This window comes from Rhinatrema bivittatum, chromosome 4 (genome assembly GCF_901001135.1).
Source record: "Rhinatrema bivittatum chromosome 4, aRhiBiv1.1, whole genome shotgun sequence".
Classification (NCBI taxonomy): Eukaryota; Metazoa; Chordata; class Amphibia; order Gymnophiona; family Rhinatrematidae; genus Rhinatrema; species Rhinatrema bivittatum.
The window spans coordinates 247,868,588-247,895,540 of record NC_042618.1 but is presented as its reverse complement, the minus strand read 5'-3'; the positions used below and the strand labels follow the sequence as shown (position 1 = coordinate 247,895,540).

Sequence of the window (26,953 nt, the reverse complement as noted above, 5' to 3'; positions counted from 1 at the left end):
CCCCCCCCCCCGCCCCTTTGAAGAGGCCCGGTACTTGTGCGTGTACCAGGGTTTATGCGCATGGCCGGACCCCTTTGAAAATTTGCGTGGCGCACATAAACCCCAGGTTTTACGCGTGCAAGGCTTTTAAAATCCAGCCTTTAATGTTCCAAAGAACATTTAAATTTAAATTTCAGCAAGGTGAGAGCAAGTGGCTTCCAGAAAGTCACAAAGGGAAAAGTGGAATTAAACTGAGATCTTAGTGTTATTTCTCTGCTTTGTGCTCTATTTACTTTAATGCAAACCAAGAATCTTCAAATACTGAATTTACTTTTTGTTTTCTTCTTTTTTGGTCAGGAGATTGAATGTGTTGAATGTTACTGAATGTCATATGTTATTTTTAGCAGTCATGCTTATTCAAAACAATTCAATCCAGCAGAAAGTATTTTTGGCTACTTTAAACATAGTTCCCCATGCATATTGCTATCCCAGTGGTGCAGTGTGAAAGGTACATTCATAGAAACAAGAAAATTGCCCCAAACATTTCATACCTATTTCAGGAATAAAATTAGTATTTGTTACCGTTGTACTATTCATAACAAGTAACATTTATTTAGAAGAGATGCTAGTTCGAAACTTCAGCAAAAGAGCGAGTCCTCAGACATGGGCCCTGTTTTGCAATAGCTAATTCAGGAGGGATAGTATTCTAAAAACAAATACATTGAAAATCTCTATTCATACAGGACAAAGAATAAACACTACAGGAAGGATCCATCCAGAAAATTGGTCTTTCCAATATTGAAGGAAAGCACTGTTAAAGCTGTCGCAATAGACTAGCAGCATCTGTATTGACATACTAGCAACCAAACAACATACCTAAATCACGTGGTGGGAGGCAATCCATTAAAAGAAATTCTGCAAACACAGGATAAAAATACTGAAGAATCATAAAAATAACAGAAATTATACAAAATAATTTGGAAAAAATTGAAAAGAATAACAAACAATTGAAAACAACTGGAAAAGAATCACAAAGTTTAACAAATCCAAACTCACTTCAAAGTAAAGGAATAGAAAAGAGCCTGTCAAGGGGGCGTCCAGATCTGTCTGTCTCTGTCTAAATGATATAACTAGGATTGGGAGAATTGGTTGAATAGTCTCTTTTAAGCTGTATGCTGCTCTTTACTGCTTTTAGTCTCGCTTTGAAGAATATATAGGATTAATTTTGTTTGGCACTGTAGACTTTGTTCTTTATGGATGTTTTTATGTAAACTGCTAAGAACTGTAGGTGATGAGATATATAAATGTTTTAGTAAATAAGAAATATGTTTTGCAGTGACAGTATTTCACAAACAATGTCAGCATTGGTCTAATGCAAAAAGTATTTATAGCAACATTACAAAGCTGCCTTAATGTCAGTCTTTTTAGCTTTTAGCTAATCCTTCTACTAAAGCACTGGGGGGGGGGGGGGGGGGGGAGCAGGAGAGGAGATTCACACATTCTTTGCATAAAGCAAAAGAAAAAGAACACACATCAGAAGAAGTACTTATAATCATTTTTCTCCTATCCAAATAAAATGAAATCCCCTCTGGTTCTTACTGCTGACTGATAGTATGCAATACTAGTTACACAGCTGTCATGGATTTTATCACCCAGCACTAAATAACAAAGGCACCACTTAGGAAATGAATGCTGTGTGAACTGAATTTCATATCTCACTAAATATTATAATTACATATTCTTTAGTATATTAATAATGACATTTGACTTGAAAACAATCATACCAGTTGGATCGGATGTCGGCAGTATTTTGGCGGAGAATGTCAAGAAAAATGCATGAACTTGTAAAGATGTTGGTGTGACATGGGCCTACATACTCTTCCCTTCCTTCCCCCATCTCTCCCCATTGTGGCATGCATGCCAGGGATTACCAGCCCCTGAGCAAGAGTCTTCAAAATATTAATTTGCCTGTCTCTTCTACAAGATTCCTTCCAGATTCGGTCTTATTTATTGATCTCTGTTTAAACTCCTAAAATATTGTATTATTTTTTATAATTAGGAATAAAAGTCATGCATTTTTCTTTATGGCCACATCCCTTGTTTTTTTCCTTCCCTGAATCCACTCTTTAGATATCTGTTTTTGCTATGTTCATGTTTTATATATATATATATATATATATATCTTTATCTTTCTTTATTCAAATTTGTTAACTGCTTAACACAATGGCCTTAATGATGTACATAACACAACATGCATAATTCATTATTCAGTACAAACATAAAATACTAAAAAATAAGTACATGTAAATTAATCAGTCTCAGTTCTGCTCACACCTCAGAATACAAAGCTGATCATAATTAACACTCACCATGCTTCAGATTACAGATAGGCTCCTTATACAAAGGGACAGTAACTTTATGGCACATAGGCACACACTGATGCATGTGTATCTGTTGCACACCCATATACGCAGCCGTTTTTTTAAATAAACTTTTTATTTAACTTTTTTTTAGTACAAAGTACATATTCATTACTTTGTAATATAATATGAAATGGTAAACGTCTTACAGAAAACATGCAGAAAATAAGATATAAGCAACATTACTATTGATATTAAACCATTCTAACAAAGGAAAATATACAGAGGAGGCAAAGAAAACAGAGGAGCAAAATAGGAAACCATTAAAGAAAGGGCTTTAACAATGATAACCACCCTGAAACTTAAATTAAGCCTATTGATGGTCAGAGGGGAAAGGAGATTATGTTAAATTATTTTTTGTATCAATAAAAGAACTAAGTTGCTTGGGAGAAAAAAAATATAATTATCTGAAAGATATTTAACATGACACAGGGGTATCAAAGCATAAAGTAAGCCCCATGTGATAACACCTCCTGCTTAAGCATAATAAACCCTCTCCTTCGCTCCTTAGTAAATGTAGACAAATCAGGAAAAATACAGATTTTTTTGACAATGAAATTCAGAATCTAGATGTCGAAAATAAGAAGACATAATCTTACTTATAACACTATCAAATACAAAGGAAACAAACAATGTTGCATATTCAATTACTTCATACCCAGATGTTATGAGAAATTGAGATACATTAAGAGATGGAGAATTAGAGCATAAAGAAACTGGAAGAAATATTGCCGCCTTAGTGCATAACCTTTTATTAAACAGATTCATATTGACAGAAATGGAACATAACCTGAGATGCAAAGTTTCTTATGCACCCCCAGTTACAGCTGACAAAGGTGGACTTTACGTAGTACATCAATCTACCCACCCTCAATCCCTTAATAGTCCCCGTTCGGTTTTCCCTTTCCTCCCTCCCTGCCCACCGTTACCCCCCCCCCCCCCAATCCCTATGATCCTGGATCCAGTGTCTTAAAACCACCCAGTGTCCATGGTCCACGAAATGCGCTGCTTACATGCTGCTGTAGAGTTCCACACTCCAAACACAACCACTAGCTCCAAGTCTCTCAATCATTGGGTATCAAACTTCTGGAACGATGTGACAGTGCTTGCAGATAGGCATCCCATACCTGTAAGAAGTTACGGCGGTGTTGTGGTGAAGTTCTCAAGGTCATATTGTCCATCTGCATCATAAGGTGGAGATGAATGCGCCAGACCTAAAAGGACGGGGCATTCTTCTCCCTCCAGTACAATAAAATAACTTTTTTCCCCACTGCACAAGCCTTCTTAAGAAACAAGCGCGGACCCACACCCCGAACAAAGGACTGGGGAATGCAATCGAATAAAAGCAAGTGTGGAGAGATCGGGATGCATATCTCCAATAAATTCCTCAGATAATCCACAGTCTTCCCCAATAGTTGTAAATGAGGGGGCATGCCCAAAAAAACATGAGACAGAGTCCCTACAGACACTTGGCATCATTGGCATAGAGCTGACGGGGCCAATTTAGTGTGGTATGCAATTTGTGGGGAAATATAAGTTCTTCTCAGGAATTTGTATTGCATTTCCCTAAAGTACATATTGCCTGTAACAGAGAAAGCCGCTACCATCATCGAGAAAACCCTATCCCGATTCCATCTCTCCACTGACGTCAGAAATGCGTTGTTTGGGAGGCCCTGCAGCAACCCCTTGTAATAAACAGAAAGAGAAGGTGATCTTTGGCGTTCAAACTGAAAAAAAGTGTCCAATGTTTGAAAATGTGACGGTTGTCGAGGAGGGTGTCCCAAGGAGTGTATATAATGTCGGATTTGCAGGTACCCAAAGACATGGACTCCAGTTAACCCATAAATTCCCTTCAGCGTATCGAAGGGTAAGATGTTGCCCTCGGCATCCAACAAGTGGCCCAGTTGCGTGATTCCCTTCTGCCGCCAGACTTGAAAACTGGAGGAGTGGGAACCCGATGAAAACTCCTGGTTTCCCCATATGAGCACAAGGTAGGAGTAGACTCTGGGTATCCCAAGTTATTTGGTGAGATACGCCCAAGCCTTCCTAATGGGTATAATTAATGGTTCGTGTGCAAGTGCAGTTGGTAATGCAGTCAGTGGGCCCAAAAGAACAAATTTCAGATCTAAGGGGGCTACCAACGTATTCTCTGCCAGAACATTCACAAAAGCAGACTCTCCCAAAATCCAATCCCATACCAAACGAAGATTGGCTGCCACGTTGTATCTGGTGAGATCTGGAACCCCCATACCTCCCAACCCCAATTTCAGTTTTAACCAGGTAAATGGTACCCGGGCTTTCTTTCCCCTCCACAAAAAGGCATGCAACATTTAGGCAGGAGCACCATTTTAAACAGATTAAACCCTCCCCCCCGATGGATAAGGGTAGTTTCCGCCAAGTATGCAGTTTAATATGAGTGAGTGTAAGCAAGTCCGGAATATTGAGATTGTAAATAACAGCTAAATCAACCGACAAGTGAATTCCAAGATACTTAATGGCGTCTCCAGCCCAATGCAGTGGAAAGGGACTGCCCCAGTGCTCTTTAAAGGCCTCCAAGAAGGCTAAAGCTTCGGACTTGTCCCAGTTGATCCGCGGACCGGAGAAGGCACCAAAGACTGTAAACGTGTCAAGGAGCGCAGGCAATAACTGCTATGGAGTAGTGAAAAAAACTAAAATGTCATCCGTAAAGGCTGCGTACTTGAAAATCTCCTTCTGTTCCCTAGAGTGGAATTGGATGCCACGTATGGCAGGTGACTCCTGTATGGCCAGAAGCATGGGCTCTAGGGTTAAAAGAAAAAGTAGCGGGGACAACGGACATCCCTGCCTCATACCCCTGAAGACAGGGAATGGGTCCGAGTTTTTACCATTAACCAATATCGATGCTGCTGGGGCGTGATAGAGCAGTTGAATGGCCTGATAGAAGAACCCTCCAAACCCCATGGAGCTAAGCACATGAAACATAAAACCCCACTCCACTCAGTCAAAGGCTTTTTCAGCATCCAAACTTACAACTAGATAAGGAGCGTCAGTTTGATTACAGAGCGCCATTGCCACCACCACCCGCCAAATGTTCATAAGGGCATAACGTTTCTTAACAAGCCCCACCTGTCCTGGCTTAATCAAAAGAAGTAAAATATTCCCCAGCCTGTCTGCCAAAATTTTGGCCATAAGTTTGTGGCCCATGTTTAACAAGGAGATGGGGCGGTATGAAGCAGGTAGTAAAGGATCCTTCCCAGGCTTGGGGATAAGAGTTACATGGGCCATATTCCCATGCTCAGGGAAAGCACCCGTATTTACCAAAGTATTGAACACCAGAGGTAGGAGTTGAGTGAGTGGGTCTATAAGACATTTATAAAACTCCGAACTATAACCATCGGGGCTGGGAGCTTTCAGTTTCTGCGTTTTATGGATGGCAAGCCACACTTCTTCTTCCGAAATGGGCTCATTCAGACATAGACTCTGGTCGAGGGAGATGGAAGGGAGGTGAAGGCGCGCACAGAAATCATACCAGTTTACGGGGCTCCAACCCTCAGACTTATATAAGTCTGAGTAAAAGCTGTGAAATGACTGCAAGATAGCCGGGGTATCAGTAACTATCTGGCCCTTAGTCATCCTGAGAGCGGGTATATACCGGGACCCCCTAGTGGATTTGATCAAATTGGCCAGCATTTTCCCTGATTTATTCCCAAACCGATATAATTTAAACTGATAATACAAAAGGCTCTTCTTTGCCCTCTGGTGTAAAGGAGAATTAATCGCAGTTTGCAGGGATATATAGGATTCTCTGTGGGTCTGGGAATTAGAACCAATCAAGGAAGGCCTGCTTAGCCCGTTGGAGCTGTGCACTGAGTGATAGCAGCCTTTTATCTAGGGTTTTCTTTCTATGTGCCAGATAAGAGATGATGTCACCTCTCAACACCGCTTTAGCTGTGTTCCAGAACAAGACGGGATCCCCGCTATGTTGTGCATTGAGTTTAGAATAATCCGCCCATCTCTCCCTCAAAAACTCTTGGAAAGGAATATCTTCTGCTAGAAACTAGGGATAACGCCAGTGAAAGGCGATGGGCCCCGTATGGGGTTGTGTCAACTCTACCCATATCGGAGCATGATCAGATAGCACAATGTCTCCAATTCCAGCTGTGGAGATCCTGGAAAAATAATTTGCACTCACCAAGAAGTAGTCTAATCTTGAGCGAGGGTGTCACATGCGCTCTGGAAGGTGAGTAAAGTCCTTTTCAAAGGGATGTAAAGTACGCCAAACATCCACTAGGTGTAATCCAGAAGCCGTATCCCCTTACTAAAGGCCCCGTCATTCTGGGCAGATGAGGACTTATTCCATTTCGGATCTCTGACCGCATTGAAGTCTTCTCCATTCACCACCACAGTATCTATGTATGGAAGAAGCAATTTGTGCAAAGTTTGCAAAAAGGAGGCCTTATACACATTCGGGGCATAAATGTTACACAGGACTAGGGGGAAGTGATTAAACTCAGTCACTAAAATTAAGTATCGACCTTGTGGGTCCTTAATCTCCTTTGTAACCTTAATTGGGAAGGATTTCCAAACCAAAATGGCACCCCAGCGGACCTAGTACTAGCAGAAGCATAATGCACTGATCCTACCCAGCTTTGATGTAACTTCACATGTTCTGTATCAGTCAGGTGTGTTTCCTGTAGAAAGGCCAAATCGGCTGATTTCTTTTTCAGAGCCTGAAGGATCTTGGAACATTTAATGGGTGAATTAATACCACAAACGTTCCAGGAAAGTAGACAGGTACCTTGGCTAGCCATCCAAATAAAGTAGTGAGGCCATCTATGTATCATACATATCGTGAAGAAGAGTGGCCCTCCCAGCATGGTCCACCCTTCTGAGCCAGTATTCCCAACAGCATGCAAGCAAAGGACATACACACCATAGTGATATAGCTTGGATCCGACTCCCCCTTTCCTCCCTCCCTATCCCTCTTCCCTGTTGCTTAACCCCCCTATTCCCCCATCCCCTCCCCTTCCCCCCCAGGCAGCCGCCACCCCCCTTCCCCTACTTCTACTGTTTCTAACCCCATGATATGAGATCACTAGGACACTACTTGCCCCCAGCCCCCCCCCCCTCTGTGGCATGAAGAGCATCTCATGTGGTAAAAAAACCATAGCTAGAACTCAGAACACAGTCAAACATATTATGCAAAACCCAATACTTTGCTGAACAGTCTGGCTCCATAGTAAAAAAAAAAAAAAATAGACTCAGTGGGTAATCGGTGAGTGAAGAGAGAGGTCCAGCAAGACACTGAAAGTCTGCATGGACCGCAGAAAAACACGCTGGGGCTCAAAAAAGAGCCAACAGTAAGCACACGTGGAGTGTGAGTAAATAAAACCTCACTATCCTCCCCGTGCAACGGCCATGCTGAATTTAACCCGGAAAAGGCACTGGTTTAATGGCCTGCACTCCCCTAGTTACCCCAGGCCCTTTAAACCCCTCCAAAATAGCAGGGGGTTTTTGTAACTTACCTCTCCTCCATACCAGAAGTAAACTTACGTGGCAGTGGACCTGGGCATGCACCAGGGCACATAAGAATTTATGTACACATCACTTGGCCACACCCATGTCACAACCATCTCCTGCCCTTGTTAACCCCTACCTGTTAATGTTATTATTGTAAAGCCTGTTGCTAAGTTATGTTACATTGTGAACCGAGGTGATGTTTTGCAAATGTGCCTCGGTATATAAGAAACCCCTAAATAAATAAATAAATAAATAAATAAATAAATAAACCAGACCACGCACTTTTTGAAATCGGATGAGATGTGTGCACTGCGGGAGATATGCACTCATCTGAGTGACTTTTAAAATTTGGTCGGCGCACAAGCAAAGTTTTGATTGTTTTAAAACATTCGCATAGCTGTATTTCTACCAGGAAGGAATTACATAAGGCCAGAGTGGTGATTGAAAAGGCACAGTCCCTTGTTTCTGAAAGACACAGGCGTCTCATCAATGTAATATCCAGCATGCCTTTTTAGGAAGACCTGAGTGAATATGTAGGATGATACAATTTCAACAGGGCATTTGACCAAGGGCAAGAATCTAAGTTAACTAACTTGAACATAATTGCTCCAATTTTATATTCAATCTGCAGATCAAACAGGTGTAATGTTCATTGTGATGTGTTTTCTAATATTATGCGTGCCGCAGCATTCAAAAGCCGTTGCAATAATCTCAAAGTTCTACTGGGGAGACCTATATAGACTACATTACAGAAATCAATGAGTGGTAAAACAGAAGCCTGCCTTTTCCAAGAGATATTTCAATTTTGATACTACATGCAGTTTGTAAAAGCCAGCCCTGATGATGGATTTGATATGCGTGCAGAAGGTAAGATTTGAATCTATCCAAAACCCAAGACTTTTAATGAATTTCTTAACTGGGAAAGTAATAAGTATTCTCACAGGACAAGCAGGATGTTAGTCTTCACAAATGGGTGACATCATCAGGATGTCACCCATTTGTGACATCCTGATGATGTCACAAATGGGTTTCCAGAACTTTGACTGGCCCCTACTGGGCATGCCCAGCATGGCACTAACCCTGCAGCCAGCAGGAGTCCCCCTTCAGTCTTCTTTTTTCCGCGCAGCTCTGAAGAGATTCCTGACAGGAATTTTCCTCATGGAATTACTAAAAGTTAAATTGCCCCACAGGGGTCCCTCCTCTAACTTTTCTCAGTCCGCGGTACTCCGGTAAGTTTTTACCCGTTTCCCGTCGATTACCGTCGAGTTTGGCCCTCGCGGCCTACTGGCCGTCGACCGTACCGCGGCTTGATTTTTTTCCATGGCCATGGCGTCGGGGTTTCGTCGGTGCCCGATGTCTATCACAGACCCCCATAAAGTCTGTGTAATGTGTTTAGGACACGAGCACGATGTCTTGACCTGCACCAAATGTGCCCTAATGACACCGAAGGGTCACAAGACCAGAATGGAGAAGATGGACCTTCTCTTCCGTGCTCAAACCCTGACTCCATCCATTGCATAGACGTCGTCAGAACCGGCACCGTCAACTTCGCGCCAGCATCGACCACTGACAGGTGACCGACCAGCATCGACGACTTCTCAGCCATCGACACCCTCTACTCCCCCTCAGGATCAAGGGGATCGTAGGGAGAAACATCGCCATCAACACCGAAAGACTCGGACCATCGAGGGAGCGAAATCATCGACCTCGCCATCGTCCGAGCCGCTGTCGAAGAAACCCCGTCCAGAAAAGGCACCGACCATTCCTGCGACCAGGTCATCGAGGCAACCCTCACCCGATCGGGAATCGGGAGCCGCGACTCCGCCTTTAATGGTAGTCCCTCCAGCTATGCCTCTGCCTCCTTCTTCTGTTCCGGAGCTGGGACTGCTTCCTCCAGGTCTCCGAGAAGAACTGGACCGGATGGTTCAGGAGGCCATCGACAAGGCGATGCAACGTCTTCAGGTTCCTCCGGCACCGACACCGGCACCGCCTGTGGAACCAATCATCGACCCGATTCTGGCAGCGCTGGCACCGCTGCTATCCAGGATGGAAGCGCTTATGGCTGCTTTTCAACCAATGGATCCTGGGTCTCCGATGGCTCCGATGCCCTTCCCACTGACAGCATCATTGGGAGGAGAAACACCGTTCCGCATCCCTCCATCGGGAGTTCTGCCTCAGCCATCGATGCCAATACGTCCCTCGCCACCGACCCATCCATCGGTGCCGATACGTCCTGCACAGAGTCATCCATCGATGCCCTCGATGCCTGCACCGGTGCCTTCGATGCCAACATCGGTGCCTCTGATAATTCCTACGATTCCTTCGGAGCCTAGTCCGGGACCTTCAGGTATCCAACCACCCTGTCCCCCTCTAGTTGGATGGCCGGCACCAAGATGGCGCTGGCCATCCAGTGCTTCTACCATGTGACAGGGGCCGGCCAATGGCACGGATACCCTGTCACATGGTAAGGGCAAAGGGCCATCGGCGCCATTTTTTTTAGCGCAGCTGATGGCCCGGGAACGGGAGATCGCTCACCGCGGCCCCCCCTGGACCACCAGGTATGTGTAAAAAGATTTGGGGGGGGGGGGGGTCGGGAGAGTGGGGGAGGCAAAGTGGGTAATTTTAAAAGGTCGGGGTGGGTTTTTTTTTTATCGGCGCGGGCCTCACTAAAAAGAATCAGTGATGTGAATTGGAATCGGAACCGATCCCAATTCACATCTCTAACGATCAGATTCCCCCCCCCCCCCCCCCAGCCGAACCCGATCGTTAAAATGATCGGGCACACGATTCACATCCCTATTCCAAGGGGCCATGCTCATCTCCTGAATTGCCGCCTATCAGCTTTATATGACCCAATATAACAGGGTCATTTTTAAGCAGATACAAGACTTCTCAGACTCCCTGCCTCAACAATTTCAAGAACACTTACAAACCCTAGTAAACAAGGGTTTTGAGGCAGGCAAGCATGAGATTAGAACATCATATGACATTTTTGACACTTCTACCAGAGTATTTCGGCGAGACCGGTTATCCGACCTGCCTTGTGTCAGAGATAATCTGTTTGGTGAACAGATTCAACGGATGGTGGCCGCTTCCTGACATTTGCAGGGCTGCTACCTGGAGTTCTCTCCACATCTTTGCAGCCCACTATTGCTTGGACAAAGCCAGAAGACAGGATTTCATCTTCGGTCAGTCTGTCCTTCGTAACCTGTTTACAACGTGACGTACCAACTCCCTTCCGCCTGCCCAGTGGGGTTCAGGATGCCCTCTACCAAATTCAGCCTCAGTTGTTGTGCCTGTTGCATGCCTTTGGGTACATTTGGTGCATGTTCAGACATCCTCAGCTCGGTACTCACCCATATGTGAGGACTACCATCCTGCTTGTCATGTGAGAAAGCAAATGTTGCTTACCTGTAACAGGTGTTCTCAGAGGGCAGCAGGATGTTAGTCCTCATGAAACCCGCCCGCCGCCCCACGGTGTTGGTTTTGTTATTTTATTTTTCGGCACTGCCTGTAGCTTTCAAATAAGACTGAAGGGGTCCCCTGCTGGCTGCAGGGTTAGTGCCATGCTGGGCATGCCCAGTAGGGGCCAGTCAAAATTCTGGAAACTTTGACAGAAGTTTTCCGTGATTGGGCTCCATCCTGATGATGTCACCCATATGTGAGGACTAACATCCTGCTGTCCTGTGAGAACACCTGTTACAGGTAAGCAACATTTGCTTAGTTCCAAATTCAATAAAGCCAAGGGGTAATATTATGCCACTCAAATTCAGTCAGCCCCTAATCTGTCTAATGAACTCTTTTATGTTGTTAAACCTCTGCTTTCTGATAATGACAGTAAAAAAAAAGAGTAGTAAATGGTTTTAGTCCTGATGACTTTGGGAACTTTTTCCTGGAAAAGGTTGGGAAATTGAATGTGCAACTCAATGCGTTACCTATAGCAAATTTAGTTGATTATTAATCTGAAACTCAAGTGTTGTGGGAATCCGTCTTAGAAATATCTTTTGATGAAATTATATCACTGGTAATCTGAAGACAAAATTTTGCCCTATGAATGAATGCTCTAATGCATTAATTTTATTTATTTAAAAATTATATATACCGTTGTTCCAAATCAAGATCACAACGGTTTACAAAGTAACATTCATAATATTGGAAAACAAATTTGACACATTTCAGATGTAGTATGCTATTACAGTCAAGACCACATATTACAGAGATGATATCTAACAGCTAATACTTAATAATCAGCACATTATAAACTACGGTAATTCATGATACAGTACATTATAAATCATTGTGTTTCATTACGTTTTAACCTCCATGCTTCCAGTCCAAAGAACTCTCATCATTTTTAGACTTGCAATTCCCTCGCTCTCTGGTTATAGTTAATTCCTCATGATTCAAATTACAATTTCTCATCATTCTTAAAATCGTGGTTCTCTTACTGTCTCAATATTAAGTAAGATTATAAGCATTTCTAAAGAGCCATGTTTTTAGTTCATGTTTGAATCATTTTCTCTCTGCTATCAGACATAGCATCTCAGGCAGTGAATTCCAGAGCTGAGGACCGGCTATGGAAAACACACGATCTCTTATTTGGGTCAAGTATGCACTCCTTATTGTTGGAACAGTCAGCAGCCCTTTATTTTGTGATCTTAATGTAAACTGAGGTGTATGTAGATGTAAAGTCACACCAATCAGCCTGGTGTCATTTGAATGAATAATTTTGACTATTAACAATACTTTTTAATAAATGTGAAATTGTACTGGTAACCAGCGCAGTGAGATCAATGCGGGTGTAAGGCATCTCTTAAATGTTTATAAACAGATTTGGCTGAATACCTGAAGACTTGGTCAATCTTTCATTTATGGCAGGTTATATTCCTGATGCACTAAAGATGGCCTTGGTTAAACCGATTAAAAAAACAAAACAATCTTGATTCATCTGGCATGAAAAAGTTTTGTCCAAGTATCAAATCTCCCTTTCTTAGCAAAAATACTTGAGAACGTGGTTTTGAAACAATTGCAATCATTTCTTTATAATAATTCCATTCTGGATATGCACCAGTATGGTTTCAGAGCCGGTTATAATACAAAGATTTTATTGCTGTCATTATTTGATACCTTTCCTAGAGGGTTTGATTTTGTAACCCAATATTTATTGGTCCTTCTGGTTCTGACAGCTGCATTTGACATGGTGGACTATAATTTGTTGCTAAAGAGGCTAAAAGGGATTGGAATTTCTGGGCAAGTGTACCAGTGGTTTCCTTTGTTTGTGAACAGACTAACGCAGAGAGTATTGTAATTCAAAATCCCAAGTCTTCTATTTTTGAGTTAAAAGCAGGTGTGTCACAGGGATCTGCCCTATCAGCCTCTCTTTTCAACATTTACCCATCACCCATTGTTATGAATCCTGCCCGCGGGCTTTCCCCGCGAGAAGGCTCCTCACCTTTGTTGCCATTCCCGACGCAGCTGGATGCTGCCGACGTCGGGCCTTTTGTGCAGCTGGAGCCGCAGACTCTGTTGACCTTTGCGGCCCGGAGGCCGCCCATCATGTCCTGCTTTGCCGCGGCTGGAGCTGTGGACTTCTCTGCTTGTTTGCGGCTGAGCCGCCGTCGAGCCCAGTGCCGTCTTCACAGCCAGAGGCCGCAGTCCTCAGGCTTGCCTGGTGGCCGGAGCCGCCCCTGGATCCTCCTGCAGCGGCGGGAGCCGCTGCTGATGTCGGGGCCTACTCCTCGGCCCAGCCCTGCCTCTGCTACATCAACGTCGGTGCAGGGCCGCTGTCCATGGTCCTGCACAGCGTCCTGTTTCCTGCCTCTAGGCGCGCGGCCGCGCCTCTCTTCAAGATTTAAAGGGCCCACGGCCGGATATGCCCTGGGCCCCACCTAATGACTGTTTCCTGTGCCAGCCCTATTTAAGGGCTGCTCCTGCATTCCATCTTTGCCTTGCATCAGAGTTACTTCGCTTCTGGAAGCTCCTGCCTTCCAGCACTCCATCAGGTCCTTCTTGGTCATTGTTGGAGCTCCATGGCTCGTCGTCTTCTTGTGCCATGTCTTCGTCTTCTGAAGTCCTCGCCCAGGTCTCCTGATGTCTCGTCATCCGATGTCCCGCGTCCTGATGTTCTAGCTCTTCCTGATGTTTTGTTCCCTGTGCTTTTGAGCCTTCTCTTCTGCCGGCTCCTTGGTTCTCTGGGTGACGCGTCTCCGTCATTGGAGTTGCTTGCAGTGGATTCATGTCCTTCCTGACCTGCCAGCCCCTGTGGTTCTCCGGATGAAATTGGCTCCATAATTGGAGTCTCACCTCGGCTGGATTCCTTTCCTGCGCTTTTCCTGCTCTCCTCATGGTCCGTGACCAGTCTCCTCGGGCTGTGTAGGGCGCACAGTGGGACAGAGTGGTCTGCAGCCAGCCCATTAGGTCCGCCCATGAAGGTGGGCTGTGTAGGGCGCCCTGAGAGACAGTGCCAATGTCTACCTTCCCAGCTTCTCGCCTCGTTTGTGACGTCTTCACTTCAGCCCTCGTCTGCGATGTCTTCGCTTCTCGCCTCATTTGTGATGTCTTCGCATCAGCCCTCTTCTGTGATGTCTTCGTCTTAGTCATAGTCCCAAGTCTTTTTGTCACAAGGCCTCCGCCTACTCTCATCCCCAGGCCGGCCTGCTGCTCCATGCCGATCCTAAATGGCAGGTCCGAAAGGGCTGGGAACCCTTGTTAGCTCTGGGAGCATGCAGGCTCGGCGGAGGGTATGACCTTGTCTCCGCCATGCTGGGACATGCCGCCAACCCTCGGCTCGGTCCTGGATTCATCTGGGGTCAGGCCGAGGCCCAAGGGCACACAAAAAACCCGGCACATAACACCCATTTGCAAGATTTATGCAAATCTTGATATAGAAGATCATACTTTTGCTGATGATGTTCAGTTTTATTTTCCAGTTAAAGGCTCAGTGAAAGATACCATTGATATGATTTCACATTGTTTGGTTACCCTTAAAATTTGGCTTACAATGAATAAATTTTCATTGAATATAGAAAAAACTTAGATTTTGTATATTACCAGATACCGTTCGGATGGTATATCAAAAACCCTGCATAAAAGCAAATGACACTTGGAATCAATATGGTATTAGGCCTACTTTAATGCATCTTGAGCTTGGGCTTGGCCCGCAGAAAGCCACAAGAAAACAGTTACAATACAATAAGAATATAAGAACATAAGACTTGCCATTATTGGGTCAGACCAAAGGTCCATCAAGCCAACTATGCTGTTTCTAACAGTGGCCAATCCAGGTCACAAGTACCTGGCAGGATCCGAAGGGGTAGATAGATTCCATGCTGTTTATCCCAGGGATAACTGAATTGAAGATTTAGGTAACTTGTAGTAATCCAAATTAGGAGTCAAAGCATCCAGTGCTCCATCAGCCCTTGTCACATGCAAAGGAGCGGCTTCTTTGTTGTGCTCCTCTATACACGTGATGGAGCACACAGGGCCACTGGTGCTGTCTACCAGCTCTTGACCCCATCCCACCTCCTACCAAGATGACATCAGGAGGGGGTATGGTCAAGTGAAATCAGAGCTGGTAGAGGAGTTGAAGGCAGAGGGCATTATCTGTCATCAGCCCAGGTGTTTTGGGAAGCAACAATTCAGGCAGAATCCTTCCAAGTTGCTGATTGCCGGCTCTTGACATCCCCGCACGGATGACATCGGCGAGGGGCATGGCTAAGGCAAGTGTCAGCAGAGCCAATGGAGGAAATGAAGGCATAGAAGTGCTGTTGTTCTCGATGAGGGTATTAGCTACCATCAGCCCAGGTGTTCCGCATAGCAGCCCCCTGATTTGCTAAGATTTATTGAGGTTAATATGCAAAGCATTTTACTTGTGTTAATTGGCTGTGTGAAAACGTCTTTCCCTCAATGCATCTAAAAGGACGCACATTGTTCCACTTTTAGCTGTAGAGAGAGGAGGCATTTCTTAGATCAGGAATGGGAAATGACACGCATAGATATATTGCTAGCAGCTGGAATGTTCCCCCACACCCCCTAACCTCCCAGCAAGCCCCTGCCCCTCCCCCATTCACTCCTACTCCCATTCCACCCCCCCACCACCACCACCAATAGAAACTCCCATTCTCGAATAAAACAAGCAGACTCAGTAGTGGATAGCAAAAGACACAGCTTTATTTGAACTAAAACACACACTTGATACCTATAGTACCCGAGCCATGGAGCACCCATGCGGTATCACCACGCCGCCCAGAATCCGCCGCACTCGAGAAAGATAGCTCCGTGTAACCAGCTCCCCCGCCGTGTTGAGCAAGGGGGGCTCCCACCTCCAGATGCCGCCGTCACACCCCACTGACCCGTTCGCAACGGGCCCAGACAGGACCTATTCCGGAGTTTGCCTCAGGTAGAAAGTCTGGCATCACATTGCCTTACCACCATGGCGTGGGTACCCCGCCCCTCTTACATTTAACCCCAAGCTGCGACATATCAAACAGTATAACATAATAATATCATAGTACCGGCCTCACTATCTAATATGGTATCCTCACACTGCCTACAGAATTACCTCCCCAGTTGGTGATTTGCCTCATGACCCCTCCCAATCAACTAGCTGCAGCCATGGACCCCCTGACACCCAAGCATGCTTCCAAGGCTTCCAAGGTCCTGCCTGATGTCCAAATCACCTTGATACAGCCTCTCACACTGAATATCAGCACACTCATGTTGAATCTGAAACCCCCCCCCCACCAAACCCTGCAGGGCCTTTTTAACTTCCTGCGCCCCCTGTTCCACAGGTTTGAGTCGCCCCATTTTATACGCAGTATGATATCAGACGATACCAATCAACTGTGTTTGAATAATGCGGCTAATACCTCAAAGTTCTCCATGATTGCCTTAAGCAGCTGCCTGGTGGGTACTCTGCCTAGATCATTCCTGCCCGAGTGAATAACAATAACATGCAGCTGTGCACACGCCGCTGCACACCATCTCAACAGAGCAACAGTTCCCACAGCATGCCGTGGTTACCGATCCATTCAACGTGTACTCCATATAGAGCCAGACAAAGATGCATCCCGTATGGTCTCTCTCTTGCCTTCCTGGCTGCCCAGTGAACGAAGGAGTGTCCAACGATCCAGACGGTCCTTCGCCCATTGGGCCCCCCTGTAACATAAATAATTGTTAATTACCCTCTGCCTGCCCTCTAACATACAGATTAACCGCAGATAACTTCCATCTACCTATTCTCTGTATTTTTTCACGTTTAAACCAGCCCTCGCAGCACTGATCACTGCACCGATATTGAAAGAATGTCCCAAAATGCCCTGGCTTCAGACCCAAATGTGCCAAGGCCTTTTTGAGCACCACCATGAACTGATAACTCGTAAATGGTGTCCCGTCAGCATAAACCAGCAAATGACTCCCCCCAGCCGATCTCTTTGTCAAATAATGATCCAGATTACTTAGCAGGCATATGACCTGAGATTCAACTCGCCTGAAACATAGTGTGGCCCCCCTACCTTCCTGGCCAGTTTTCAAACGGTGTATTAAAACAGGCACCGCCCCATCCCTGAAATATATGTTCCCCATTAGCAAGCCATTGCGACTGGTGTGCTTTGGAAGCAGCTACTAACTCGCTCACCCTCAGTGCTCTGAAAAAAGTCAAGGAGATGTGTATGTATTTATCTATTTATTTATTTATTTATTTATTTAAATTCTTTTCTATACCATCGCTAAGTTATATACCATTGCAATGGTTTACATGTAGGCACATAAATTAATGTAGGTGGATGCGTACTATGGTATATTCTATCAGATGCCACAAAAGGTTCAGTTACAATAAATTGTTAGACATCATTACACAAACAATTGTTTAGTGAAGTAGATCATGACCAAGTGTACTGTTCACGGGTAAAAATGTTATTGTTTATAAGGTTTTGGGTGGACCCTTGGACACTGTGGCAGATGACCATGCCCACGGGGGGGGGGGGGGGGGAGTCCCGTGAGGGACCACAGGTCAGACTCAGCTTTAGGACACACAACACAGAATTATCTTTTATTAAACAGAGTTGAGAAGCCACCAGAGGTGGCAGTAGTGAGTAGAGATGAAGCCCAGCTGGGCTTGTAGTCCCTCGGGACACTGGAACAGCGATCCCTCAATAGCTGTGCTGTAGTGGAGAGAAACTGAGATAGTGAGTACAGTGGAGCATACACAGGGTTCTGGTATAAAGCCTCGTTGGTTGATTACTCACACAGCGGTTTTTCCCGGAAGGTAACACAGAAGCTGGAATAGAGGCAGGCCTTTAAAGAGCGAGTACCTGGTTCCAGGGAACAGCTCTGAGAGAATATAGATGGTAACTCACTGATGGTGTAGGCAGCAGTTTCTTCTAAGCAGAAGTGAGCTCAGGCAGCGAGTCCAGGAACATGGGCCCTCGAGGAGTGAGTACCGATTCCAGACAGCGACCTGAAAGAAAAGGGAGAGGCCCCCGAGGAGTGGGTACCCCGATAGAGTAAGTCCAATTAAGGAGAGGCAGAGTAGCTAGGTACGGAGAGCGAATCCCATCCATAAGGAGTCCCTTGCTAACTCGAATAGCTAGCAAACAGAGTAGGCTTTTGTATCCAGGATGTGTGACGTCATCACAGGGGGACGCCCCTGAGGTTTGCGCCAAAGAAGGAATAAGAAGCAGGGCTGCGCAGCGCGCGCACCCTATGGTAGCTGAACAACATGGTGGGATGCAGCGCCCAAGCCAGACCGGGGACGCTGGAAAGAATGGCAGGCAGATGCCGCAGCAGCCAGACGTACATCAACCGCAGTAAGAGTCGCCAAAGAGGTAAGGAGGGCAGAGTGGAGGCGTCGGGCAGCAAAGGTCGTAACAGTATCCCCCTTCAAAGGGCGTTCTCCTCTGTGGGTACCAGGTTTAGGCTTCAAAGGATACGCGAGATGAAATTGATGGAGCATCTCTTTATCAAGGATGTTAGCCTGAGGCTCCCAAGAGTTTTCTTCGGGGCCGAAACCTTCCCAAGAAAGAAGGTATTCAAGTGTTTTGCCTCATCTTCGGACATCAAGAATCTCTTTGACCTTAAATTCTAGGTCATGGCAGGTGGTTCCTGAGTCTTGGAAGAGAATTCACTGAGTATGAGAGGTTTCAAGAGGGAAACGTGAAAAGCGTTGTGGATGTTTAGTCCGGGTGGTAGCTTCAGACTGTAAGTGATGTTGCTAAGACGTCGGAGGATTGGAAATGGTGCAACGTAGCGAGGAGCAAAATGAGTGAAGGGTAACTTCAGTTGGAGATGTTTGGTAGATGACCAGACTTTGTCACTGGGTTTGAAGACAGGCACTTGAGAATGGTGAGCATCATAAAACGTCTTAGCATGGTCACTCGCTTTAACTAGCATGTCTTTCGTCTGAGTCCATAGGTTATGGATTTCATCAGCAGTAGATTGAACTGCTGGGGACGTCACTGAGAGCTTCAGTGGAAGTGGCGATGTTGGAGAGCATCCATATACCATTTCAAAAGGTGTTGATCCAGTTGATGTTGCTGGATGAGAATTGATGGCGAATTCAGCCCAAGGTAACAGTTCAGCCCAGTTATTCTGATGGCAACTCACGTAGGCTCGAATGAACTGTTTTAAAGTTCTATTCATCCGTTCTGTTTGGCCATTTGATTGCGGATGATAGGCTTGTTGTGTTCCGTGGACGGCCGCGGGCGCAGCCCCCTACCTCTTCTGCTGACCAGGCCAGCGGCAGCGTCGGGGCCGATTGCCCCACGCCGAGCTCGGCACCCCCGCGCGGCGGTGCGGGCCTTCGGGCTGGCCGCCGGGATCGGAGCCGTCCCTGCTCCTCCCTCGCAGCTGCTGCTGCTCTCCTCCGCGGCCCAGATCCAAGATGGCCGCCGCCATCCTTAGGCGCGAGGCCGCGCCTCTTCACTAGACTTAAAGGGACCTCGTCCCTTTAATTGCCTGCAGCTGATTCCTATCCACAGGGCCAGAGGAGGTATAAAATGAGACTTCCTCTGACCATTCCTCGACTTGGCATCGTCTCCTGTGAGAGTTGTTTGAGTCTGCTTGCTTCATTGAGTTCCAGCGTCTTGACTCCTTGTTCCAGTTTCATCTTGGTATCCCTGGTTCCGGACTTTGGATCGGCTAGCGGTGTTTCCTGGTATTGACTTCGGATTGGCTAGCGGTGATTCCTGGTATTGACTTCGGATTGGCTAGCGATGATTCCTGGTATTGACTTCGGACTGGCAAGCGGTGATTCTCTGGTGTGTGGCTTCGGGCTGGCAAGTGGTGATCCCTCGGTGTGTGACCTCAGACTGGTAAGCGACGACCCTCTGGCATTTGACCTTGGACCTCTTCCTGCCCATTGTCTTCAAGGGCCCACCTAAGTCCCAGCGGCCCGGGTCCCTACGGGCTCCTTCCAGGGGGACTGTGGGCTTCCAGGGGTGAAGCTGCAGACAGCCCTTGCACCGTACATCTGTTCCTTGACCTCTCAAAGGTCCACCTAAGTCCCAGTGGTCCGGGTCCCTATGGGCTCCTCCTGGGAGGACCGCGGACTTCCAGTGGCGAAGACACACCTCCATTCCTTGACGTCACAATTCTTCATCTGCCTTCACAGTCTCATCTGTCTCCATTGCCGAGGGTCAGTTGGTCACCTCTTCTGTTCCTGCCTCGCCACCTGACGGGAGAACCTATGGATCTTCCTCCAAGGTATACTATCCTTCCATCGGCCCAAGGGTCCAAAAGCCTGAACATAACAAGGCTGAAGTGTAGTCTAGAGAGATGTTGAATAACTTGCACAAGGCCCTCCAGAATCTTGCCGTGAATTGAGATCCTCGGTCTGAAACAATGTGTCTTGGTAGGCCGTGAAGGCGAAAAATGTGCAATATGAAGAGCTTCGCAAGCTCCAAGGCTGAAGGTAAGCCAGGCAGTGCCTCGAAATGGGCCATCTTGCTGAAGCGAGCAACTGTTACCCAGATGGTATTCATTCCTCCAGAAAGGGGTAAATCGACTACAAAGTCGGTAGCGATGTGTGACCAGGGCTGTTCTGGAACTGGCAGTGGTTGCAGCAATCCCCACAGTTGGCCAGAAGCAGGTTTGTGTTTGGCACAGTTGGTACAGGATGCCACGTAGGATAGGGTATCTTTCTTGATAGTAGGCCACCAATAGAACTTCTGGATCTTGAGCAGGGTGCGGCATTGACCAGGATGGCCAGCCAGCTTGGAATCGTGCGCCCAAAAGAGTACTTTCTTCCTGAAGTGTTTAGGCACGATGGTCTTACCAGCGAGCACAGAATGTGTAGTCGCCAAGATGACTTTCTTCGGGTCAATTATGTGCTGAAGTTCTTCAGGCACATCTTCCCAGAGAAAGGAGCGTGACAAGGCATCAGCTCTGGTATTTCTGTCTCCGGGGCGGTATTTAAGCACAAAGTCAAAACGATTGAAGAATAAGGACCATCTGGCTTGTCAGTGGTTAAGATGTTATGCATGGCGGAGATACTTTAGATTTTTATGGTCCGTGAATACGGTTATTTGATGTTGAGTGCCTTCGAGTGAAGGCCACCATTCGTTGAATGCTAGCTTAATAGCCAAGAGCTCTTTATCTCCGATCCCATAGTTCTTCTCTGCCGGGGAGAAACGTCGTGAGAAGAAAGAGCAGGGACGTAAGGATTTAGAGTCTCCAGTTTGGCTCAATACAGCCCCCCCGCTGACATCTGAAGCATCAACGTCTACGATAAATGGCTTGTTGGGGTCAGGATGCCGCAAGCATGGTTCCGTGGAAAAGGCAGTCTTTAATTTCTCAAAAGCAGAAATGGCCTCCGCAGACCATTTTGAAGCGTTGGCACCCTTGCGGGTCATTGCGGTCAAGGGTACTGTTAAAGAAGAGTAGTTCTTTATAAAGCTTCTATAATAGTTGGTAAACCCCAAAAATCGTCTCAGGGCCTTCAGGCTGGTAGGTTGGGACCAATTTTTGATACTCTCTACCTTTTGAGGGTCCATCTGGAAGCCATCTTTAGACATGATATAGTCAAGAAATGGAGTCGGCGTAGTACTTGCTTAACATCCTCTAGATGAGTGGGCAGGTCCTGAGAAAATATCAGGATATCATCCAGGTATACCACGACACTCTTGTACAACAGGTCCCGCAAGATGTCATTCATCATGTTCTGAAATATAGCGGGTGCATTGCACAGGCTGAAGGGCATTACTCAAAATGGCCGTCTCGAGTGTTGAAGGCTGTTTTCCATTCGTCGCCACTGCGAATGCGAACTAAGTTGTAGGCCCCCTTCAGGTCAAGTTTTGAGAATATTTTGGCCCCCTGAAGCCGGTCAAACAGCTCTGAGATTAAAGGCAGGGGGTAGCAGTCTTTAATCATGATCTCGTTCAGACCTCAGTAATCGATACAAGGACGTAAGGTACCGTCCTTCTTCCTCACAAAGAAGAAGCTTGCGCTGGCTGGAGACTTCGATGGTCTAATAAATTCCTTCTGTAAATTCTCCTCAATGTATTCGGACATCGCCTTGTTCTCAATCACTGAGAGTGGATAGACACGTCCTTTAGGAGGTTCAGTATTGGGTTTCAGTCTTATGGCACAGTCATAGGACCTACGCGGAGGAAGAATGTCAGCAGCTGCCTGCCGTCCTCTCCGGGACACTGGAGAGGACGGCAGGCAGATGCCGCGGCAGCCAGACGTCCATCAACCGCGGGAGGAGTCGCCAAAGAGGTAAGGAGGGCGGAGTGGAGGCATCGGGCAGCGACAGTCGTAACAGGAGAATTCCACTAAAGGGATGAATCTCAAAATCAGAGCTGCACATCGCACCGGCAAGGTGTTCCATAACCGTACTAGCAACTTGCATGTAATAGGCTTCCTCCCATCCCTCTTATCACCCAACTCCTGACCCCACTCCGCAAGCATTTTCTTTAACATGAAGGTCCTTGTCGGCTCCTCCCACCCCTGCGCCTTGGTGAAAAAAAAGCAAAACTGGCAGGGTAGTTTACTACTACACCCCTGGACACCCCTGCCTCCTTTACCCTCGCAACATATTGAATGATCATGTTCGCTGGTACCGGGCCCTGCACCCAACCGAGCCATTTCAAAAACACCTGTACACACTCATAGCCACAAGAATAGGCAGCCTACATTGCCGGGGCTACCATACCATGTGACAGTTCCTTGGTGGTCACATCCCAATGGTCCATAGGCACTCCAGGATCATCATAGCCTCCTCGTCAGCATTCAGAACCTGCCTGCGAAATGAATCCCATTTAGCATGCGACAGGAAATTGGCCATGCCATTGCTTACACTGGGCATGTGGCATGCCCTAATAGTTATGTTTAAGCACAAACACTACAGAACTATTATTTCCCTGCACAGCTCCCCCACCTGTGAACACTTTGCAGAGTGCCTATTGATAACCTCCACCATCGCTTGGTTGTTGCACCAAAATATTATCCTTTTGTTGGCCAGCCATTCACCCCATACAACCAGGGCCACTAATATGGGGAATAATAATAATCCTCATCAAAATCTTTCCCTCCATGCTACAGGCCAGGGTTTGGCACACCATGAGCCTTGAAAATATACCCCAAATCCTGAACCATCTGAAGCATCTGAGTAAATATCCAAGTTGCGGTTCAAGACTGGAGGTTTCTGCCAAATTGATACCCCTTTGAATTCGCCCAGAAAATTGACCCAAACATCCAAATCCTGAATGATAGAATGCCAACCCTCTATTCCATAATCCAATGCAAAAAGAACTGAATAGCTCAAAGGATGCGCATGAAACCGCACATCCCATTGGCCTGCATTTGTCATAAAATTATTGCCCCTGAATCGGAAACCAAGTGGAAGGAAGCTATCCAGATGGTCAGGGAGGAACCTGAATGCTGATTCAATGTCGTTCTTAGACATTAAGGTACCCTTCCCACATCTTTTCAACAATGCGAGTGCACTGTCGAAAGATGCGTATTGTATGTCACACTCGTCCCATGGCATATGGTCATTAACAGACCTCCCCGGTGGATACGACAGGTTTTGCATCAGTCTAAATTTCCAAGGCTTCTTTTTGGGCACCACAGCTAGGGGAGAAAATATCATCTCCGCAAACGGTGGGTCCTCAAAGGGGCCAGACATCCTGCCTAGTGCTATCTCAGCGTTAATCTTCTGCTGCACTACCTCAATGTGATAAACTGCTGGACCCGTGTTGCGAGCCACCACTTTGGGAATTTTGCCCTGGAAAGGGCCAGGATTCCCGGAACTGTCAGTATGTTGCTTGCCTGGGCATTTGCCCCTGGTGTCCACACCTGCAGCAGCTGCGGGCCAGGCCATGTCAAGCCTGGTGTGCCTCCGAGTCCCATGCCGAATCCGGCAGGAAACACTTCACCCAGAACCTGTCTGGCCCATGTCAAGCCTCCAGGGGTAGTTGCAAGACCTTGTCCAGCCCACCCAAACATCTTTGGTCCGCCGATCGCCATTGCGGCCTCTGTACCAGCTGGGGGAAGCACATCCTCACATGGCAGCTGGGCCAGCACTTCTTTGTCGCCCCCCACTGGGTGCACTCGTATAACATCTTCCGTTTGCGACTCCCTGGCCCGTTGGCCATGGCAGTTCCGTGGGCTGTCCCGCTCTCCCCGGCCCTGGATTCTACCGCAACACGGCCCATCCACACGTCTTCGCTCGCCGAATTGCCCCTTGAACTGGCCCCAGATCGGGCAGCGTATCTTCGGCCCTGTCTCACCATCCCTGCGACACATTCTCCCCCGGCTGCTTTTACTCCCGGTTCCCCACCCCCCTTTCCTTGTTTTAACGCCTCCTCTTACTGCCAATGAGAGATTCTTCGCGATTGCTGCAACACGGGGGAGGGGGAGTAATCTTGCTGCTGCTTTGCCGGACAGTGGACGTTGGCCTTGGTTCTGCCGCCGAGTTTCCCCGTCTTTTCCTCTTCTCACATGTGTTGACCGGGGTGCTGATCTGCTGGAGGGAACCAGGGTGGTGTGCTGATGGCGCAATGAAGTCAGTCGGGTCCGAGCCAGGCCGCAGGAAGCGAAAGATACCATTTTAAGGTACCACGATACTGCCACCGAATGCTGCCGCTGCCCCCAATTTGGCACCTTGGACAACGGCCGGGTCTTTAAATTCATCCCGCGTGCATCATCTCGAGGCACCACCGACTGTCGCTCCAGCATCCTGTGCATGCGCAGCCCACCAAAATATTTGGGGCTTGCGCCAGCACAGGATTTCCGCCGCGCAGGACAATGGCGGAGTGATGGCGCCGGGACCCCATGCAGGCACCCTCCCTGAACAGAGGGGAGAAGGCCATGGTGGGGAGGAGGCCCAGCACCAGGTTATCGGCGAACCGGGCGATGGCTGGGGGCGGGGAGGGGCCCAGTTCTTCCCTGTATTTTCAACACTACATGGGAAAAAGTATCTGCAAGAAAAAGTAGGTACAAATGTTGGTGAGTTCAAGTTTCAATGCAAAAATATGCAAATACTTTCGATTTGATAACTGGTGCTAAGACCACAGGTGATAAATACCTGCAGAGTTTGTCCCAATGCTGACAGTTTGCAAATTGCCACCATAATGCTGGGAATAGTTAAGGAGGAGGCGCTTTGAGTTTATTTTTAAATGCAAAAAATAATGGTGGGTTGGTGGCAGTTTATTATTATAAATTTGGCAACAGTAACCTGGATGGTACCTTGTTTAAGCCTCATATGAAACCACCACTTTCTACCAATAATATATTTTTTTTTACAGTGCATTAGTCTATTAAGGTTCAGGTTGGGGTATTTTCTATCTTGTTGAGGTGGTCATATTGACACCCCGTTAGTGGAGATTATCATCTCGCATAGTACCTCAGTGATAGACCCTCCTTTCTATAAGTGGTAGTCAATGTGGTTGGGGTAGATTCTGAATGAGTTGAAAACTGAAAAAATAAGATGCCTAGTTGAAAAGAAAAATAAATACCTGGAGATCTCTTGGGATCACACATATTGCACATTCATATTTTATTAGTGTTTTTTTCTCTCAACCAATTAAAGGTGGAATATCCGCTTTATAAATTAGCTATTCTAGGATACTCAAATGAGGTATATACAGCAAATAGAAATTAAAATACAAGGCAAGTCTAAATAAAAAGTAGTCTAGGAAAAGGGGACTATATAGGTAGCAGCCACTAAGGTGTGATGGTGGTCATTGTTCCTGACATCTATCTATCAGAAACTATGGGAATCATGTTCCATTAGTCAATTCAAAGAGTCATAGAGAGGGTAAATTTCAAAGTGACTTGTATGGTAAAGTAGTACTTTAGCCGCAGAAATGACCCTTTAGAAAATTGTGCAACTGATTCATGTGTAAAATTGTGCTCATGCACAGTTGTGTATAGGAGAGAGGTGTTCCAGTGAGTGGAATCTGAGATATACTTGTGTATATACTTTTTGATTTTAAAATGTATAGGGTGAATTATCAGATTTTTGCATGTAAAAATGAGCATGTATGCGCATAAGTAATCTCTATTTATGTATATGCTATTTTATAATCACCAAGAACCACCATAATAGAGGGAACAATATTCAAAAATATTTTCAAAAAATGTTTTCAAAATGATTTCTTTATAAAGAAGACAGTATCAGAAAAGTGTGCTTATAATTGTTAGAGATGTGAATCGTGTCCTCGATCGTCTTAACGATCGATTTCGGCTGGGAGGGGGAGGGAATCGTATTGTTGCCGTTTGGGGGGGTAAAATATCGTGAAAAATCGTGAAAAATCGAAAAAACGTAAAATCGCAAAACCGGCACATTAAAACCCCCTAAAACCCACCCCCGACCCTTTAAATTAAATCCCCCACCCTCCCGAACCCCCCCCCAAATGACTTAAATAACCTGCGGGTCCAGCGGCGGTCCGGAACGGCAGCGGTCCGGAACGGGCTCCTGCTACTGAATCTTGTTGTCTTCGGCCGGCGCCATTTTCCAAAATGGCGCCGAAAAATGGCGGCGGCCACAGACGAACACGATTGGACGGCAGGAGGTCCTTCCGGACCCCCGCTGGACTTTTGGCAAGTCTTGTGGG

The 26,953-nt window shown here is 46.5% G+C and overlaps 1 protein-coding gene across 3 annotated transcripts in view; it reads left to right on the top strand.

Moving 5' to 3' along the window:
* Positions 1 to 26,953, top strand: part of TMTC1 (transmembrane O-mannosyltransferase targeting cadherins 1) — a 717,359-nt gene that overhangs the window by 475,123 nt on the left and 215,283 nt on the right. The window lies entirely within an intron of this gene.